At 44.5% G+C, this 8843-nt stretch overlaps 1 non-coding gene across 1 annotated transcript; it reads left to right on the plus strand.

Annotated features, from left to right (window-relative positions):
- The first annotated feature begins 7224 nt into the window (after nucleotides 1-7224).
- On the plus strand, nucleotides 7225-7308 carry Trnas-gga. The gene is given in 2 exon segments: nucleotides 7225-7264; nucleotides 7274-7308. It is a non-coding gene; the product is annotated as a tRNA-Ser (tRNA).
- The last annotated feature ends 1535 nt before the right edge of the window (nucleotides 7309-8843 follow it).

Consider the following 8843-nt stretch of genomic DNA (forward strand, 5'->3'; position numbering starts at 1 on the left):
ATAGTGGTCGTGACTGGGGAGCCTGTAGTGAGGTCGTAGCTCTACCTACAGTTGAGACCTCAGTTTACTCGGGCAACTTGCTGTGTCGAGGGCAATCGTATTCATGACAGGTCGGCCGCTTTGACATTTGATCTCCTCGTGCACACTGCCGTATAAGTGAGTCAAATTGGTCCATGGTACGGAAGGCGATCAGGAGTGTCAAACCCTGGAATCTGCCCAGATTTCAGGGCTTCCTTGAAGAGTAATTGTGATTCGTGTAAGAGATCGCCAGCCGCATCTTTGGGTATTTCGTGTCCGCGATAGGGAATTGCAATCGCCGCACATCGATCCTCTGCAGACGCTGGAACAGCAACCGGCAACTGACACGGCGCCACACATCGAGAAAAAGGGTATTCTATTGCTGCTCCTGCTTGATAGGGCAAAGAGGATCACAATTCCCCCTGCTGCACCAACGTAGTATAACTTCCGTGTAGAATAAATCTATCAAAGTTTTTCCAGTGTTAGATAATTTCACATCGCGTTGTCCAAATTTGGAACCAGAGTAAATAGTTCGATTAGACAGAGAATAGCCTTTACTAGTTACGGTACCCGCTATCAGGGCGCCTTCCAAAACATACCGCAAGTCGAGTGTAGTCTTGCAAGTTGTCATATTATGAGAACTGTATGAGTCGTCGAACGTCCCTTTCTAAATCGGACATGCTGTTTCTATTATTTTCACTCTTGCCATTGAACAGCTTTGCTTCGTGGCGGCAGCAGTCAGAGCAGGCCCGGGCGGTGCAGTGGCTGCTCCAGTACTGGCTATTCAGCGTGTAATTCTTAAACAAAATTCATATGCTGAGTCAAATAAGCTTATCCGTCTGTAGTTTTCACATATATTCTTTTAGTCTTTCTTATTTATCGAAATTACTTTTCTTCTCATTCAATTTCGTGATACATGTTTTTGGTTCCCACACATATTAAAGAAATTTAACAATTTAAGATACAGTTACAACTCTCTATATTTAGTAAAATAAGAATTAATCCCTTCTAAACATATTGCTCTTCAGCATTTTCGAGACGTTTTTCAAATCTGCCGTGATATTTATTATTGTTACGTCATCTAGTCTGTTTACTTTCATTTCTGGATGTTTTCATTTGTACTCTTCAGAGGCAGCATCATACCATAGTTTTTTACAGTATTTAACACACTTTCTTTCGTAATATTGTTCAAATGCATTACATCCTTTTTTTGTATTACTTACTGTTTTCAAAGCTTTATGTGGTGTCTGATGATGGCCATAAATATCAATTTCTGTATTATGAACGTATGTGTCCCAAGCTTGCTGGTGCGCTCGCTTCACTATTCCTTATCTACAACTCCCTTTCTGTTTATAGATTTCTTAATTTTCCATGATAGGATGTGACTGACGTTTTTATATGCTGTTTATGTTTCTTATACAGGGTAGTCCATTGATCGTGACCGGGCCAAATATCTCACGACATAAGCGCCAAACGAAAAAACTACAAAGAACGAAACTTGTCCAGCTTGAAGAGGGAAACCAGATGGCGCTATGGTTGGCCCGCTAGATGGCGCTGCCATAGGTCAAACGGATATCAACTGCGTTTTTTAAAATAGGAACCCCCATTTTGTATTACATATACGTTTAGTACGTAAATAAATATGAATGTTTTAGTTGGAGCACTTTTTTCGCTTTGTAATAGTTGGCGCTGTAATAGTCACAAATATATGGCTCACAATTTTAGACGAACGGCTGGTAACAAGTAGGTTTTTTAAATTAAAATACAGAACGTAGGTACGTTTGAACATTTTATTTCGATTGTTGCAATGTCATACATGTACCTTTGTGAACTTATCATTTCTGAGAACGCATGCTGTTACACAGTGATTACCTGTAAATACCACATTAATGCAATAAATGCTCAAAATGATGTCCGTCAACCTCAGTGCATTTGGCAATACGTGTAACGACATTCCTCTCAACAGCGAGAAGTTCGCCTTCCGTAGTGTTCGCACATGCATTGACAATGCACTGACGCATGTTGTCAGGCGTTGTTGGTGGATCACGATAACAAATATCCTTCAGCTTTCCCCACAGAAATAAATCCGAGGACGTCCTACCCGATGAATGTGCGGGCCATGGTATGCTGCTTCGACGACCAATCCACCTGTCATGGAATATGCTATTCAATATCGCATCATCTGCACGCGAGCTATGTGCCGGACATCCATCATGTTGGAAGTACGTCGTCATTCTGTCATGCAGTGAAACATCTTGTACTAACATCGGCAGAACCTTACATAGGAAATCAGCAAACATTGCACCATTTAGATTACCATCGATAAAATGGGGGCCAATTATCCTTCCTCCCATAATGCCGCACCATACATTAACCCGCCAAGGTCGCTGATGTTCCACTTGTCGCAGCTATCGTGGATTTCCCGTTACCCAATAGTGCATATTATGCCAGTTTACGCTACCGCTGTTAGTGAATGACGCTTCGTCGCTAAATAGAACGCATGCAAAAAATCTGTCGTCGTCCCGTAATTTCTCTTGTGCCCAGTGGCAGAACAGTACACGACGCTCAAAGTCGTCGCCATGCAATTTCTGGTTCATAGAAATATGGTACGGGTGCAATCGATGTTGATGTAGCATTCTCAACACCGACGTTTTTGAGATTCCCGATTCTCGCGCAATTTGTCTGCTACTGATGTGCGGATTAGCTTCGACAGCAGCTAAAACATCTACTTGGGCATCATTTGTGGCTGATCACTTCTTGTTTCCTTAAATAACGTAACTATCCGGCAAACGGTCCGGACTCTTGGATGATGTTGTTCAGGATACCGAGCAGCATACATAGCACACGCCCGTTGGGCATTTTGATCGTAATAACCATACATAAACACGATATCGACCTTTTCCGCAATTGGTAAACGGTCCATTTCAATACGGGTAATGTATTACGAAGCAAATACCGTCCGCACTGGCGGAATGTTACGTGATACCACGTACTTATGCGTTTGTGACTATTACAGCGCCATCTATCACAAAGCGAAAAAAGTAGTCCAACTAAAACATTCATATTTCTTTACGTACTACACGAATATGTAATAAAAAATGTGGGTTCCTATTTTAAAAAACGCATTTGATACCCGTTTGACCTATGGCAACACCACCTAGCGGGCCAGCCATAGCGCCATCTGGTTTCCCCTTCAAGTTGGACGAGTTTCGTTCTGTGCAGTTTTTTCGTTTGATGCTTATTTCGGGACTATCAATGGACCACCCTGTATAGCTCAATCCACTCCTTTGGTGATATTTCTTTTTCTTTGGGAACTCACATGCAGCCTTTTTAGTTGTTTTTTTTCAATATTTGTCAATTATTTTCCAATGGCGTCCCTCGTAGCTAACTGTTCTTATTATGTTCTAAATCTGTTCTGATACAGGCCCTTAAGACATTCATCATGGACTAGAAATGTTTTATAGACTTCCTTTTTCTTCTCTGCAGTAAAATTGGTCAATGGTGGCCGAGCAACTGGCTCGTCACAATACGCCAGTCACTACTCTTGATGAACTGTGGTATCTTGTTGAAGCTGTGTATGTCAATTCGACATATTACAAGACAGTCATCAGTGCCACTATCAGAACTTCTGTATACGTTTCATAGATGACCCCGAGGGTACATTTTCAGAGAGCTGAGTGGTTCAAGGGTGAGACTGGATGGCAGAACGATGAGGCCCAGGGACAAGCATCATTCAACATTAACACCTCATTTCCAATTTACACATAGATCCTACGGGCCGGCCGAAGTGGCCGTGCGGTTAAAGGCGCTGCAGTGTGGAACCGCAAGACCGCTACGGTCGCAGGTTCGAATCCTGCCTCGGGCATGGATGTTTGTGATGTCCTTAGGTTAGTTAGGTTTAACTAGTTCTAAGTTCTAGGGGACTAATGACCTAAGCAGTTGAGTCCCATAGTGCTCAGAGCCATTTGATCCTGCGGTGTGGTGATGAGGCGATCGTGCCCCCATTCCACACTAGTGGGCCTGTAGCGGTCAGCCAGTGGCTAGTGCCTGTCCAGCTGGCTGCAGCACATGCTGGCGCACTGCTTTGATGACGTCTGAGCTCGGCGCCGACCCCATGGATATGTTGCATCAACCACAGCACGTACGTCAGCGGTGCACGTTGGAATCTTGCAGAGGTAGCCGCTCTTCGATGACTGACCGCACCCAGGCGGCAGAAGTAAGCAGCAAGAGGCGCATCCACTATTTTGTCAGTACGCAGCTGCTGTGCTTGGAGGGGGGGGGGGGGGGGGAGTGACAAATTGCCTCGTGGCGTGTAGTCAGGCTGCGGCTGGACTGGACCGGCTGAGTCTCTGAGTTCTGGCACCAAGGGCAGGGGGCTGACTTAGTGCACAAAGTACTGAATCGTTTACAAAATCAACCGTTATTTATACCAGAAAGCAGCATATTAGTGCCAATGTGCCGCTCCTAGCGATGATGTAGAAATTGCGTTGTCTGTTCCGTGCACTTCCATTGTGCTGGCAAGTTACGCCAAGTGAGACTACTCCGTTTCGTAATATTTTGACATACTTGTTTTTTTAACCCAAATGTCAACACGCTGCTCTCACTAGCTACCAGCTGCTGATCATATGTTTCACCACACCGTCTCACAAATTTTACTCTTAACCTTGAAGCAGCGTTAGAGCTTGTATTGTTTACTTGTTCTTGTATTCTTTTGTTCCCCACTGCATTGTCTGTAACTGAGCTCACAAACGGTCCAAGAATATATGCGAATATGTTTATTTCCTAAAACAGGTGTTAGTTATTAGCAAACTATTAAAAGTGGAAAAATCACTAAGTAATCTCCACTCTAATTAAACGTTGTTTCTCCAAACATTCATACAATATTAGATATTGAACTGTTGTGTTTGTGTTGTACTTATACAACATCATATATTTTCCAGTGTATATATTACACTACTAGCCATTAAAATTGCTACACTAAGAAGAAATGCAGATGATAAACGGGTATTCAGTGGACAAATATATTATGCTAGAACTGACATGTGACTATATTTTCACGCAATTTGGGTGCATAGATCCTCAGAAATCAGTACCCAGAACAACCACCTCTCGCCGTAACAACGGCCTTGATACGCCTGAACATTGAGTCAAACAGAGTTTGGATGGCGTGTACAGGTACGGCTGCCCATGCAGCTTCAACACGATACCACAGTTCATCGAGAGTACTGACTGGCGTATTGTGACGAGCCAGTTGCTCGGCCACCATTGACCAGACGTTTTCAATTGGTGAAAGATTTGGAGAATGTGCTGGCCAGGGCAGCAGTCGAACATTGTCTGTATCCGGAAAGGCCCGCACAGGACCTGTAAAATGCTGTCGTGCAATATCCTACTGAAATGAAGGGTTTCGAAGGGATAAATAAAGGGTAGAGCCACTGGACGCTACATTTGAAATGTAGCGTCCAGTGTTCAAAGTGCCGTCAATGCGAACAAGAGGTGACAGAGATGTGTAACCAATGGCATCCCATACCATCACGCCAGGTGATACGCCACTATGGCGATGATGAATACACGCTTCCAATGTGCGTTCACCGCGATGTCGCCAAACACGGATGCGGCCATCATGATGCTGTAAACAGAACCTGGATTCATCCGAAAAAATGACGTTTTGCCATCGTGCACCCAGGTTCGTCGTTGAGTACACCATCGCTGGCGCTCCTGTCTATGATGCAGCGCCAATGGTAACCGCAGCCATGGTCTCCGAGCTGATAGTCCATGCTACTGCAAACGTCGTCGAACTGTTCGTGCAAATGGTTGTTGTCTTGCAAACGTCCCCATCTGTTGACTCAGGGGTCGAGACGTGGCTGCACGATCCGTTACAGCCATGCGAATAAGATGCCTGTCATCTCGACTGCTAGTGATACGAGGCCATTGGGATCCAGCACGGCGTTCCGTATTACCCTCCAGAACCCACCCATTCCATATTCGGCTAACAGTCATTGGATCTCGAGCAACGCGAGCAGCAATGTCGTGAAACGATAAACAGCAATCACGATAGGCTACAATCCGACCTTTATCAAAGTCTGAAACGGGACGGTACACATTTCTCCTCCTAACACGGGGCATCAGAACAACGTTTCACCAGGCAACGATGGTCAACTGATGTTCGTGTATCACAAATCGGTTGGAAACTTTCCTCATGTCAGCACGTTGTAGGTGTCGCTACCGGCGTCAACCTTATGGGAATGCTCTGAAAGGCTAATCGTTTGCATATCACAGCATCTTCTTCCTGTCCGTTAAATTTCGTGTCTGTAGCACGTCATCTTCGTGGTGTAGCAATGTTAATGGGCAGTAGTGTATCTTTGACCTCCTCCTTAATTTCTGAGATAACTGCAAAATCTATCGGTTCTTGTGAGACATCTCTGCTATTTCTTCTTCTCTGTAAGCAATCTTTCTAGTATTTCTTTCACCTAACCTTACTTTTGCAGATATCCATTTTCTCTTGCTGTTTTCTCTAATTGGAGTCTTCATAGGCCGGCCGGGTGGCCGTGCGGTTCTAGGCGCTACAGTCTGGAACCCCGTGACCGCTACGGTCGCAGGTTTGAATCCTGCCACGGGCATGGACGTGTGTGATGTCCTTAGGTTAGTTAGATCTAAGTAGTTCTAAGTTCGGGGGGACTGATGAACTTAGTCCCATAGTGCTCAGAGTCAGTCTTCATAGAAAACCTATCCTGTTTTCTAATGCAGCTAGAAGTATTGTGAAGTGTCCCTGAATGGTTCATCAGTCTGTAGCAGGTAAGAGTCATGTCTGAGCTTCCATCTTCGAGCTTACCAGCCAAAACTCTGTCTCTCATTGCGTGAGTGTTGGCGCAGCATTCCCTCTCCACTCGACCTTGCAGTTATACCGCTAATACTCGGTCGTCAGCGCCTCGTTAGTTTGGCAGGTGTACCATAGGCATGTGAGGTTGACATTTACTTTAGAGAAGCCTTATAATTGGGTCATCACCAGATTAGTACCTCGTAGAGGAGATGATTACATAAAACTGTATACATTGTATATAAGTTTCACCTCTTAAAAATATCTTATATGAGATTTGATGTTGGGGGGGGGGGGGGTCCTTCTTTCATATTAATACAGGGTTTGTAGCTCGGAAGATGGTCAGAGGTGAGTTGGTAAAGAATAAAAATCTCGAGAAACCTTTGGTGCCGGCCCGGGTGGCCGAGTGGTTCTAGGCGCTACAGTCTGGAACCGCGCGACCGCTAGGGTCGCAGGTTCGAATCCTGCCTCGGGCATGGATGTGTGTGATGTCCTTAGGTTAGTTAGGTTTGAGTAGTTCTAAGTTCTAGGGGACCGATGACCTTAGAACTTAAGCCCTACAGTGCTCAGAGCCATTTGAACCATTTTTGATACGTTTGGTGATAGGACTTGATGTTTGACGTCAATAGGCAGATGAATTCAGGAACGTGGAAAGTATAAGCTTTTGAATCGTGGTGTCAAAATTGGAAGCCAATCCATGCCCCCGTTAATATATGGCTGATATTGCAGATAAGACCAGCGGCCTAGCATCAGTGGTAACACCCATTCCTGTCAGATCGCCGAAGTTAACAGCTGTCAGGCATGACAGCACTTGGGTGGGAAACCATTCGCGTCTGCCGAGCGCTGTTGGCAACCGGGGTGCACTCAGCACTTATGAGGCCAATTCAGGAGCTACTTGACTGAGGAGTATCGGCTCTGGTTACCAAAACTGACAACGGCCGGAGAGCGGTGTGCTGACCACATACCTCTCCATATCCGCATCGAGTGACGCCTATCAGCAGAGGTTGAAACGGAGGTGGGTGAGTATCTTTGGGCCTGCCTAGGCCTATTCGGACGGAGAGTTACGTAGATGAGGAGGGACTAGGAAGCGAATGCTTAAGCAGGAGGTTCGTTTGAAGCTGTTAAGATATCAAAACACCCTTTGATCAGTTATACATTCCATGAGGCTTTGCTTTACAATAGTGAGACATCGTAATGAAGAGTTTAAACATACGGTGCAAAATCATAGTCCATTAACACATTGCATAAGATCATGTTGTGTGAATGTAAAAGACTGTAACCGCCTTTGAAAATAGTTTTAGTGGGCTTAGTAACAGTATTATAGATATTTCTACACTCTCGCTTCGGAAAGAATGATTTTGTAGTAATTAATACTGTAACTGCCGAGGGGATGACGTAATTTCTGCTTGGTATCCTTGGTATGCGCTATTGTACAGAGTCCTTGTCGTCATCCTTCTGTGACAGGATCCTGAGCTGCATGTTCAACTGGAACTTTATGGCGTTTCGTTCGGAACAGAGCCCTACCTCAAAGTGTCGGTTCAGTTTCACGTAAAACCACACGTGGGAAGCAAAGCTGTTTTCCACTTGAAAATAGTAGCTACTGGTGAATAAGACATTCCGTCTTGAGAAAGACATTCGATTCAGTAAAACACTTTGGAGTACCAGGAATGTACCATAGGGATTATCTTCCGGAATATGTGATTGGTTCGAAGTATTTCGTTGCACTGAATGACGAACTCTCCTTAGAATCTTCTCGTGTATGCATAAATAGCTACTACCAGATTCTAATTGTGAGATTTGTAAACATGTGGCACTCTTAAATAATTTATTGTAGTGACTAAAGGAGTACCATGAAAACGAACACGTAGAGCTTCCCATAGCCCTTTCTTTGGTATGAAACCCTCCCACCATCTTTTATGTTTATTAATTTCACTGATGGTTAGCAATGTCATTCTAGCTTAAACAGTCAGTCTGGATTTCGCTTATTGTGCTTATCATACACATGTTTGAC

The sequence above is a fragment of the Schistocerca americana genome, chromosome 1 (assembly GCF_021461395.2).
Source record: "Schistocerca americana isolate TAMUIC-IGC-003095 chromosome 1, iqSchAmer2.1, whole genome shotgun sequence".
In the NCBI taxonomy this organism is placed as follows: domain Eukaryota; kingdom Metazoa; phylum Arthropoda; class Insecta; order Orthoptera; family Acrididae; genus Schistocerca; species Schistocerca americana.